Raw genomic sequence first — 8,723 nt, 5'->3', positions numbered from 1 at the left:
TAGTACAGGGCTTGGCACAGAACACGATAATACCAAAACAAATACCATAACAATAATTAATATTTGGCATAATTATTCAAAGGGTAAATCTTCAGTACCAACTTTGCATTCTGAGCGTGGTGATAAAAAGCGGGCAGAGCTAAAAGCCACCATTCTGAGTGTTTTCAGCCCTGTTTGGAAGCCCTCAAGCTTTGTCAGAGACCTTAGTTGAGAAAATACTAGATTCCAACTCAAGCTGTGTGGATCGGGCAACTAGAGGGGCAGTAACAGAATTGTTGTAGTGACCACAGTGCCAGTCACAGTGAAATATTCTCAGATTTTATTTGTACATATCTATTCTATTTATTTTATTTTGTTAGTATGTTTGGTTTTGTTCTCTGTCTCCCCTTTTAGACTGTGAGCCCACTGTTGGGTAGGGACTGTCTCTATATGTTGCCAATTTGTACTTCCCAAGCGCTTAGTACAGTGCTCTGCACATTGTAAGCGCTCAATAAATACGATTGATGATGACAATAATGATGATTTGGTCAGTAAAACAGTCCTGAGCTCAAACCGCATAGTCTTCCATCCAAGAGGGAAAATCTCCTTATTTCCCCAGTGTCTTCTGTAACATGCGATATCTGGCTCCAACCACATTCCATATTCAATGTTTCTGTAAACCCAGCAGTAGCAGCAGAAGCGATATTATCAAGAATTTGTCAAGCACACCCAGGGTAACATTCTCTGTAGGAGGCACCAGTGCCTTTTCATGTTATAAAGGAACTTAAAACTGTGGATTTTTTCCAAACTTCCAGAAAGTAGGTTACTGTCAATATTCTCCATTTTACTGCTAAAGACGCTGATGCACAGAGAGGTGCAGTAAGTCGCCTCGAGTCACATAACAAATTAATGACGGAGCCAGGATTTAAATGCACAGCCCTTGGCATTTCAGCGTGCTGTTTTGCCAAAGCATCTTCAACTAACAGCAGCAGGGAGTTTGTAGACACTGCTTAAGTGTAAATGGAGGTGCCAGATTGATAACTCCAGGAACTCAAATGTTCTATCTACGGGGCAGTTTCCAGCTTCTTCTCTGCAGATGCCGACTTTTGTTTGTCCCTTGTAGGCAGAGGAACAGAGCGGAATCAATAGAGCAGCATCCCGATGGCTCAGCTTAAACAGCGGTTTCTCTGTCAATAAAGGCCAGTGAGGAAGGAGGATTTGGGGATGGGGTTCTTTGTCAGTCCCTCAGGGGCCACCGCAGAGCCGCTGGACATGAACAGCATTTGGAGGTGGATATCTCAGCCTGGATTCTGACTAACAACTTGATGATGAGTGGGACCACAGGCTGGTTTTCAAATCCCCGAGCCAAACTGCCGATACTAGCTTTTCTGGAAAGAGCATTTCTGTGGCCATTTATTTTCCCTGAATTTCAGAAGGGGCATGCTGTGCCTCTGTTTGTTTTTGTTTCTGGCGATGTGGGATTTTTTTTTCAAACTGCTTCCTAATTATCCATCTGAACCTGAGTTTGGTGTGAAGAGGGTGGAGGCGAGATTTATTACTGATTATCTCCACAGAATAACTCATGATTTTTCATGTTTTGGAACTCTAGATTAAGGTTTTTTGGTTTTTTAAGTGGTATTTGTTAAGCATTTGCCATGTGCCAGGCACTCTACAAAGCGCTGGCATAGAAACAAGCTAATCAGGTTGGACACAGTCCATGTTCTACATGGGGCTCACAATATTAATCCCCACTTTACAGCTGAGGCAATTGAGGCATAGATAAGTGAAAGGACTTGCCAAGGTCATACAGCAGACGAGCAAGGGAGCCAGGATTAGAACCCAGGTCCTTCCGACTCCCTAGGGTTCATTCTATACATGGGGATAGCAAAACATTTAGAATGAACTGAAATGTAAATGGTTGCTTTGAAAAGAAAGCTGTATCTTATATTCTATGACACCTCTTAAAGGCTCATTTCCAGTCACCTGAAGCATTCTGGAAATTTAGAAGATTCAGAGGGCTCCCTGAATGTTTTTGCCAGCTCTTGGGGCAGGTATTTGTCATTGGCTCTCTGCAAGCAACTCTGCAAGCTGAAAAGCAGTGTGGCCTAATGGATAGAGCGTGAGCCTGGGATTCAGAGGAACCTGAGTTCTAATCCCCACTCCGCCACTCATCAGCTGTGTGACCTTAAGTAAGTCATTTAAATACCCTATGCCTCAGTTCCCTCATCTGTAAAATGGGGACCAAGACTGTGAGCCCCATTTGAGACATGGATTGTGTCCAACCTGATTAGCTTATACCTCCCCCAGCCCTTATAATAATAATGATGATATTTGTTAAGCGCTTACTATGTGCCAAGGACTGTCACAGTGCCTGGAACATAGTAAGCACTTAACAAATACCATAAAGAAATAAAGTCACTATTCCAGGATGGGCTCAGTTCTGTTCAGTTGAGGGGTAGAAATACTGTGAGCCCACTGTTGGGTAGGGACTGTCTCTATATGTTGCCAATTTGTACTTCCCAAGCGCTTAGTACAGTGCTCTGCACATAGTAAGCGCTCAATAAATACGATTGATTGATTCCTTCAAAACATCCTGGTATCTGATAGTAACCAGGGTTCCTGGGAAGTCCAAAGCAGAGCCAGTCCTGCCAGGAGGGAGACCTAGGGTCTGAAAAATCCCAGTACTTCCAGGGCCCAAGTAGTAACTCAATCATAATTCCAAGGCTGAAGAAATGACTGGATGGCTAAAACTGGAGACTTTGGGGAGCGATAAATAGCATAAAGAAATCAAAGGAGCAGTGAATGAGTAGTTCTCCTTTATTCACTTATTTATAAGGAATTAGATATTAATAAAGGGCCCATCCTTTGAACTGTCAGCTTCTTTATAGGCAGAGGCAGAAGCCCTGATGCTACTGGGTCAGAGGGAGATGGAATTCTCCCCAGTAAGTGTCTCAGGGCCTCGCTTCAACTGACTCACTTTGGCTCCTCCACACTCTATTTCCATGCCCTATTCCATCTGTGATCAACTGGAAATTTAGTTGTGTGCAGTAATGATCTTAAAGATCCTGGGGTTAAGATTGGGGTCAAGGAGAAATTAGGAAGAACCAATCACTTGCTTGGGCAAGGGTCACTGGGTCCTGGCAGACTGATCTCAGACTCCCTAAATTCAGACACTTCAGGGACCTTGGATGTTACTGCTTTGGGAAGTTTCTGGGAGAGCTTGTTTTTTTCACCCTTAATGTTCTGTTGAAAATCAATTTATTATACCAGCAACAAATAAATCAATGGCTTTGTAACTTCCAGCCTCCCAGCTTTTGCTCTTGGCATTTGGAAACGTGCAGATGTTCCATGAGGGATTATTTTTTAATGAGCTGATTGGATTTACAGCCCCATACAGGGACGTCTTGATGGTTTCATCCCCGTCTCTGGCCCATCTTGCTTGGCTTATGCCGTGGGTCCCAGAGGACCCTAGTAATTCGAGCAATTGAGTAATGCAGGCACTGAACAGGCAGGAGTATTGAGGGAGAGTAAATAAAAACAAAGACGGAGTTTTATACGTCTTGGGGGGCGGATTTCTGAAAAGCTCCGATTCTCGGGCAAACGCACTGTAAAAAGATTCTTTACTGAAGCAATAAGGGCAAGCGTAGCCATCACTAATGGGCCTGTAGGGACCAACTGAGGAAGTTAAGGACCTGAGGCAAAACCAAAGGCTATTAGACACCTAATAGATAATAAAAAGCCCATGCTTTCAGATAGCCATCTGAAGGAAAGGCTTCCCTAAGGAAAGAGGGGATCAGAGAGAGAGAGGAGGCTAGAATGGGGACATGGACTTTAGAGTCTCTCTTGCATTTTTGATGAGTGAAATGGCAGTAGAGGGGGTTTTCTGTTTCCCATCTTTTGTTGGGCAAACCTTCCTTAGGTCCAGTGTCTTTTCTCTGAATCTAGACCCTGACGGGGATCCTTGGGATGCAGATGTGTCTTCATTGTTTCCCATTAAGCCACAACTAATCAAGCAAGATCACCGTTTCCCTGAGATATTCTTTGAATGCTGAGACCCAGTAACTGGGTTTTAATCCCAACTTTGCCACTTGCCTGCTGTGTGACATTGGAAGTGTTACTTAACTGCTCTGTGCCTCGGTTTCTCATTAGCAAAATGGGAGTTCAATACCTGTTCTCCTTCCTACTTAGACTGCAAGGCTCATGTGGAACAGGGACTGTGTCCAGCCTGATTGCTTAGTCAGTGTTTTGCACACAGTAAGCACTTAACAAATAATAATAATAATGATGGCATTTATTAAGCACTTACTATGTGCAAAGCACTGTTCTAAGTGCTGGGGTGGTTACAAGGTGATCAGGTTGTCCCACGTGGGGCTCACAGTCTTAACCCCCATTTTACAGATGAGGGAACTGAGGCACAGAGAAGTTAAGTGACTTGCCCAAAGTCACACAGCTGACAAGTGGCAGAGCTGGGATTTGAACCCATGAACTCTGATTCCAAAGCCCTTGTCTTTCCACTGAGCCACGCTCCTTCTCCGATACCACAATCATTACTAGCCGGGGGTTTATTCCAAGTAGCAGGACTAGAGCTCTCTACCTAATGCTTTCTCTCATTCCTTATTACCATCTCGTAATCCTTTGCTCTTTGATGCCTTTACTGAACTGAACCGACCATGAGATTCCGAGAGAATCATAAAGTCCTACAGCTAGAAGGGATTTTCCAAGATCAACCAGTCCAGTCCAGCCCCCTGGCCTCCAGTGAAACTATATCAAGAGCTTTCACATCAGCTTTTACTGACCAAACCACAAGTTCTTCCTGAGAGCCAATCTAGGCAATTTAGCCTAAGTTCCTCTTGCTTTGTCCTTGGAAAAAATAAAGCTCGGCTGATCACCACCCTACCGAACACTGAAGCACGATGTTGCTTCAATTGCATATTGAGGAGCAGATTGTAGGTTTCTAGAGAGTGTGGACTTGAAATAAAAACCAACTCTTATGGTGATTGTCCAGGTAGCCCTTGAGCAGTTACTATGTAAGAAACTCTGTGCTACACCTACAACAAAATAATAATAACAATAGTACTTTTTAAGCACTTACTATGTGCCAAGCACTGGGGTAGATACAAGTTAATCAGGTTGGACACAGTCCCTGGCCCACATGGGGCTTACATTCTAAGTAGGAGGGAGTAGGATTTAATCTCCATTTTACAGATGGGGTAACTGAGGTACAAAGAAGTGAAATGACTGCCCAAGGCCACATAGCAGCCATGTGACAGAGCTGGGATTAGAATAAGTAGGATTGAATGAATAAATGAATGAACCTAGGTCCTCTGATCCCCCAGCCCATGTTCTTTCTACTAAAACAAGCTGCTCCTCTAATCTAATCTAATCTAATCTAATCAGACATGGGCTCTCTCTCACACAGGGCTCACAGGAAGATCCAGTAAATAGAGAGGATGCTGAACTTGAAGAGAGAACTCTGCAATAGCCACTTGCTGGACACACTGGAACAGGAACAAAAGAAAGTGACTGAATCCACTAGGAAAGGTGAGAATAAGGAGGATTTGGAATCATCACAACCGGGGCCGGTGACCAAAGACTGAGCCTGCCCATAGCCAGCCTGTGTTCCTGACCAAAACCAGGTGCCAAGCTAGACTGTAACCTCCTTGTGGGCAGGGATCATGTCTACCAACTTTGTCAAATTATACTCTTCCAACCACTTAATACAGTGCCCTGCACACAGTAAGCACTCAATAAATGTCACTGATTGATTGTAAAGTTCCTGGAGGGAGGGGTGGCATCAAAGACTAGCCAGCAGCCAGCCACATTCAGCTTTGGGCCAAACTAACCAGGCCATGCCGCATGTTGGGCAGAACTGGTGGGTTTCTTACATCCACGCAATCCCTAAGCCTGCAGTCCTCCCCTAACCCTCCACACCTTACACCACCACCACCAAAGTCTGCTGTGTGATCTGAGGCAAGTCACTACTCTTCTCTTCTCATTTACCAAATCTGTAAAATGGGAATGAATTCTGTGAGCCTCATGTGGGACATGGACTGTGTCCAACCTGATTGGCTTTTATCTTTCCCAGCACTAGATACAGTGCCTGGCACATAGTAAGCACTTAATAAATGCCATTTTTAAAATCCAGCAACAACAACAACAACAACAAAAACTCTTCTCCCAAACTCCCATTCATACCAAAGTCTTCAGATCCAGATTCAACCATCACCACCATTGCCACCCCCTGGGCACAGCCCTGGGAAGCAAAATTCTGGCCAGTGCCTCTATTAACCCTTCTCATTCATTCATTCAATCATATTTATTGAGTGCTTACTGTGTGCAGAGCACTGTACTAAGTGCTTGGGACGTACCAGTTGGCAACATATAGAGACGGTCCCCACCCAACAGTGGGCTCACAGTCTAGAAGGGATGGAGGGATGAAGGGAATGAGAAGGGATGGAGACTACCACTTCTATCATAGCCCATCCCAGTGATTTTTTTCCCTGGCAGGGTGGAAGTCCTTCCTTATGTTCAACTATAATCTCTCCTGCTTCAATGTAAACTGATCTCCCCTTATTTGGTCCTCTATAGATACGGATAACAACTGGTCCAGATCTCTCTTATAAGATTTCCATTTAAACAGGAGTTCAGTTACATATTCATTCTCAGCCTTTCCTTTTCCATGTGAAACAACCTTAATTGCTTCACGAACCTGACAACCTCTAAGTAGCAAATCCAGGAGAAACTGGAATGAGAAAAGTTGACTTTACAATCAACGTTTTCTGTTTCCTCAGAAAAGTAGGCAGTGAGAGTTTTCTTTCAAAAGTAGCTACATGTTTCGACTACAAGGTAAAGACGCACTGCTTGACTCCAGGAGCTGCTGGTATCTCACAGACATAAAAATAATTTCCTGCAGCAATCAAGTACAAACTTCCCACCGTGTGAATTATCATCTGTGAACTGTTCAAAGATAATATGAGTAAAAAGAACCTTTTTGTACTAATTAAAATGAAGTCTTTTATATAGGATGCTAGGCATAAGGTATATCAATACTTAAACACCCTTCATTTACACCAAGAAACATTAGAAAGTGCTGGTCTTTGGTTCTCTTTATGAGTAGACACACACTGGGTGCGGCCTGCCAATCATGATGCTTATAAATACGAATAAAAAGGTATTTCATAAAACCCAACTTAATTTTTTTTTACAATTCCAACTTCATTAATGCTAGTTTGGACTTAATCGTTTTTATTGAGCACTTACCAAGTGCAAAGCACTGTACTAAGCACTTGGGAGAGTATACTGCAACACTATTAGCAGACATGTTCCCTGCCCATAATCTGCAGAGTCTGAAGAGAGTATCACACATGCAAATGCTCAGGGCCTCTACTACATGAGATATTCCAAGGAGAGCAATTCCTGCAGCCTAGGAATATTATTTTTTTCCTACTGCACCCTGTACTGAGGCTTGAACAAAGCAGACGCCAAAACATGACTACTCAATAAAACATGGACCGCACTTTCAGGGAACTTTGAATTATGTCCCCCTGTTAATGAGTGGTGCTCAGCAGGTAAATGCTCTATTTGGATTTTTTTTCTTAATCCTTTGATTTGTTTTTGCAAACAGCAGAGGCATAACTGCAAGTACTTAGCTGGAAAGCCAGAAGTACTTAGCGGCAAAGGTGCTGCAACACCTCTAGGGCAAAAAGAATGGGTAAAAAATCATTTTCAATAAAATCCGAACTGAATTTTGAAACACTTATTCAGACAAAGCTCAGTAGTGTGTTCCTTGTTTTTCAAGGGAGAAACAGCGCCCATTGTGAGAGAACTGTAGCCTTGTCTCTTGTGTTTGTATTTACAGTTGTAATTGTCCTGGAGGGTATTGACTATTCCTATTCCTACTCTGCCACTCTTCCCAGTGCCCAGGAAAGTGCCTTTCCTACAGAAACAATAATAATAATAAATGCAGTATTTGTGAAGCATTTACTATATGCCAAACTCTGTATTAGTCACTCAGGTAGATGCAGAATAATAACAGTGACTTCCCTCATAGGGCTTCCAATCTAAGTAGGAGGGAGAACAGGTATATAATTCCCACTTTACAGATGAGCCCCCTCCTTCCTCTCCCCCTCTCCATCCCCCCAACCTTACCTCCTTCCCTTCCCCACAACACCTGTATATATGTATATATGTTCGTACGTATTTATTACTCCATTTATTTATTTTACTTGTACATATTTATTCTACTTATTTTATTTTGTTAATATGTTTTGTTTTGTTCTCTGTCTCCCCCTTCTAGACTGTGAGCCTACTGTTGGGTAGGGACCGTCTCTATATGTTGCCAACTTGTACTTCCCAAGTGCTTAGTACAGTGCTCTGCACACAGTAAGTGCTCAATAAATACGATTGAATGAATGAGCAAACTGAGGTCAAGAGACGTTAAGTGACTTTTCCAAGGTCACACAGCAGACAAGAGGCAGAGTCAGCATTATAACTCAAATCTTCCAACTCCCAGATCTGCGTTTTTCCCACCAGATCATGCTGCTTCTCAGGGGGTGCTCAACCACTCTGGAGACCTGCCATCCAGCCTGCCTTCTCGCCTGCCGGACCATTTCATTCAGCATCCTGCAGATGGCTGTAATTCTATAACCCTTGTTGAGCGGGAGGAATAATTCATAAACTAGTAATCAGTCCCTAAATATTTGAGAGCTGACTGCATGCAACTTCATCCTCTGAACTCAGCTGCC

Source organism: Tachyglossus aculeatus, chromosome X1 (assembly GCF_015852505.1).
Source record: "Tachyglossus aculeatus isolate mTacAcu1 chromosome X1, mTacAcu1.pri, whole genome shotgun sequence".
Lineage (NCBI taxonomy): Eukaryota > Metazoa > Chordata > Mammalia > Monotremata > Tachyglossidae > Tachyglossus > Tachyglossus aculeatus.
This window is presented reverse-complemented; position numbering follows the sequence as displayed.